Source organism: Macaca fascicularis, chromosome X (genome assembly GCF_037993035.2).
Source record: "Macaca fascicularis isolate 582-1 chromosome X, T2T-MFA8v1.1".
In the NCBI taxonomy this organism is placed as follows: Eukaryota; Metazoa; Chordata; class Mammalia; order Primates; family Cercopithecidae; genus Macaca; species Macaca fascicularis.
In genome coordinates, this window is record NC_088395.1 from 54,369,441 (window position 1) to 54,373,635 (window position 4,195).

General features: G+C 44.6%; 1 pseudogene; it reads left to right on the top strand.

The window, feature by feature from the left end:
• The first annotated feature begins 3,489 nt into the window (after positions 1 to 3,489).
• On the top strand, positions 3,490 to 3,633 carry LOC123571541 (U2 spliceosomal RNA; annotated as a pseudogene).
• The last annotated feature ends 562 nt before the right edge of the window (positions 3,634 to 4,195 follow it).

Genomic DNA, 4,195 nt, shown 5'->3' on the forward strand with positions numbered 1-4,195 from the left:
GTGTGGTGGCGCATGCCTGTAATCCCAGCTACCCGGGAAGCTGAGGCAGGAGAATCGTTTGAACCTGGGAGGCAGAGGTTGCAGTGAGCCAAGATTGTGCCATTGCATTCCAGCCTGGGCAACGAGAGCGAAACTCTGTCTCAAAAAAAAAAAAAAAATTAATTTTGCCAATATGATGGTTGTGAAATATTACCAATCAAATTGCTTTGAAGTGAGAATAAGTCCCATCTCCTTTACTCTGTGTCATTCTACTTTTAATTTTCCTGATTACTAGTAAGATTTACCATCTTTTCATATGTTTATTGGCTCTTTTGTGTTTCATTCTGTGTGCATTATCTGTTCATATAATTTTCCCACTCTTTTTAGACAGGGTCTTGGTCTGTTACCCAGGCTGGAGTGCAGTGACTCAATCTCAGCTCACTGCAGCCTTGGCCTTCTGGGCTTAAGTGATCCTCCCAACTCAGTCTCCCAAGTAGCTGGGACTACAGGCATATGCCACCATGCCTGGCTTTTTTTTTTTTGAGACGGAGTCTCACACTGTCACCCAGTCTGAGAGTGCAGTGGCGTGATCTCCACTCACTGCAAACTCCACCTCCTGGGTTCATGCCATTCTCCTGCCTCAGCCTCCTGAGTAGCTGGGATTACAGGCACCCACCAGCCATGCCTGCGGTGGCTCACGCCTGTAATCCCAGCACTTTGGGAGGCCGAGGCAGGTGCATCACGAGGTCAGGAGATCGAGACCATCCTGGCTAACATAGTGAAACCCTGTCTCTACTAAAAATACAAAAAATTAGCCGGGCGTGGTGGTGGGCACCTGTAGTTCCAGCTACTCCAGAGGCTGAGGCAGGAGAATGGCGTGAACCCGGGAGGTGGAGCTTGCAGTGAGTGGAGATCACTCCACTGCACTCCAGCCTGGGCAACAAAGCAAGACTCTGTCTCAAAAAAAAAAGAAAAAAGAAAAAAAAAAAGAAAAACAACAACAGAGGCCTTAAGACTGACAAAGCAGACTCTTTATAGCAATAAGATACCAACATGACAGATAGCAGGCTCTAAAAGAAATCAAAGTATTTCCCCACCAATATATTTATTTGACATATTTTGAAATGGCATGGCCCTGCAAAGCTGCTTCTTGTGGGGACAATCTACATACTGTAGTGAATCCTCTACCCTTTCTAGATCTTCTCCCGCCCATCCAGGAGACAATTAACTAAGAGTATGGCACCTCTTTAAGTCTAATAAGAAACATTTATAGTCTATTATCTCTGAAGCCTGCTACCTGGAGGCTTCATCTGCATAATAAAAACCTTGGTCTCCATAACCCCTTATCATAACCCAGACACTCCCATCTATTGATTCCAGGTCTTTAGATAAACTCTTTCAAGGAATTACCAATCAGGAAATCTTTGAATCCATCTATGACCTGGACCTTCGACTTGTCCTGCCTTTCTGGACCCAACCAATGTACATCTTACATGTATTGATTGATGTCTTATGTCTCCCTAAAATGTATAAAACCAAGTTGTGTAGCTCAACCACCTTGGGCACATGTTCTCAGGACCTCCTGAGGTTATATTATGGCATGTCCTTAACCTTAGCAAAATAAACGTCTAAATTGATTGTGACTTGTCTCAAATACTTTTTGGTTTATGCTATGTTGCCCAGGCTGGCAAACTCCTGGACTCAAGCAATCCTCCTGCCCAGACTCCCAAAGTGCTGGAATTACAGGCATGAACCACCATGCCCATCTTAATTTTTTAATAAAATTTTCCCCCATACAGCTATGATCCATCCACTCATCTATATCCTTCTGGCTATTAGAATATATCCTATATATATACTAAAAATATATATATATATATAAAATAATACATATATGTTAGAATATATCCTATAAGATCATGAACACAGATGTAAAAAAAGAAAAAAAAAAGATTATATCCAATAGAAACTTCACCAAGGCCGGGCACAGTGGCTCATGCCTGTAATCCCAAAATGGGAGGCCAAGGAGGGCAGATCACCTGAGGTCAGGAGTTTGAAACCAACCTGGCCAACATGGTGAAACCCCGTCTCTACTAAAAATACAAAAAAAGTAGCCAGGCTTGATGGCGCACGCCTGTAGTCCCAGCTACTTGGGAGGCCGAGGTAGGACAATCGCTTTAACCTGGGAGGCAGAGGTTGCAGTGACCTGAGATCGCACCACTGCACTCCAGCCTGGGTGACAGAGTGAGACTCCATCTCAAAAAAAATAAAAATAAACTTCACCAATTGTTAACTCTGGTTACTCCTGGATGTGGGATTTTGGGGTTCTTGTTGCTTTGTTTGTTCTTTGTTGATTGACTTTTCTATAAAAAGCATATTTGATTTTTTAAAAGCAATGAAGTCAGCATTTCCTGTTTAGTTGGAGGTGTGAATTGAGAATCTGGAGAATGAGAAAAGAAAGAAAAGAAAAAATTTATTTGCAATTTGCTTGGAGGAGGGTGGGATTGGGAATCAAGCGAAGTTTGGTAAGGAGACTGAAACCAATTGCTGTCTCTCACTTCCAGCTGATGTAGGGATGGAGCAAGTTTCCCAGTGAGTGGCAGGCCGCCACATTTCATAAAAACCTACATATGTGGCCCGGCGCAGTGGCTCATGCCTGTAATCCCAGCATTTTGGGAGGCCGAGGCACGTGGATCACGAGGTCAGGAGCTCGGTAACAGCCGGATCAATGTGGTGAAACCCCGTCTCTACTAAAGATACAAAAATCAGCCGGGTATGGTGGTGCACGCCTGTAATCCTAGCTACTCAGGAGGCTGAGGCAGGAGAATCACTTGAACCCAGGATGCAGTGGTTGCAGTGAGCCGAGATCTTGCCACGGCACTCCAGCCTGGGCGACAGAGCAAGACTCTGTCTCAAAAAACAAACAAACAAACAAACAAAAAAACGAAAAAAACCTACATATGTGCTCAGAATTCCAGTTAACAACATGGATGAGTAGTGACCAATCCCCCAGAAGCCCTTCTCATCATGTGTCCTCCCAGTCACTGCTCATCTCAAAAGTAACCACTATCCTGACCAAAGCTTAATTTTCCCTCTTTTAGAATTTTATATGAACGGAATCATACAGTATGTACAGTATGTACTCTTATGTCTGGCTTTTTTTTGAGACAGAATTTTGCTCTTGTTGCCCAGGCTGGAGTGCAATGGCATGATCTTGGCTCACCACAACCTCTGCCTCCCGGGTTCAAGCGATTCTCCTGCCTCAGCCTCTCTCGTAGCCGGGATTACAGGCATGTGCCACCACGCACAGCTAATTTTATATTTTTAGTAGAGATGGGGTTTCTCCATGTTGGTCAGGCTGGTCTTGAACTCCCGACCTCAGGTGATTTGCCTGCCTCGGCCTCCCAAAGTGCTGGGATTGCAGGCATGAGCCACTGCGCCTGGCCTGTCTGGCTTCTTTAACTCAACGTTGTGTTTGTAAGTCTTCCATGTTGTTGTGTGTTGAAATAGTTTGCTTCTCAGCCTTTTGGCTAAGATCAAGTGTAGAAATATGAAGCATTGGTTTTAAGTCGTTTTGATTGGATTATCTTCACTTTCATTTTTGTATTCTGGATACAGATCCTTCCTTGGATATATGTATTTGAAACATCTCCCTCTCTGTCTTGCCTTTTCACTCTCTTTTGTTAAATAGTGTATTTTGTTAAATAGCAGTTCTTTCTTTTAATTTATGAAGAAAGAAGGTTTAATTGGCTCACAGTTCTGTACACTGTACAGGAAGCACAACTGGGGAGGCCTCAGGAAACTTACGATCATGGTGGAAGGTGAAGAGGAAGGAGGTAGTGTGTGTGTGTGTGTTTTCTTTTTTTTTTGAGACGGAGTCTCGCTCTGTCGCCCAGGCTGGAGTGCAGTGGTGAGATCTCGGCTCACTGCAACCTCCGCCTCCCGGGTTCACACCATTCTCCTGCTTCAGCCTCCTGAGTAGCTGGGACTACAGGCGCCCACCACCACGCCCAGCTAATTTTTATATTTTTAGTAGAGACCGGGTTTCATCGTGTTAGCCAGGATGGTCTTGATCTCCTGACCTCATGATCCGCCCGCCTCGGCCTCCCAAAGTGCTGGGATTACAGGCGTGAGCCACTGCACCCGGCCAAGGAAGGAGATATGTTTTACATGGCCAAAGCAGGAGGAAGAGCAGTTATTCATTTCAATCAAGTCC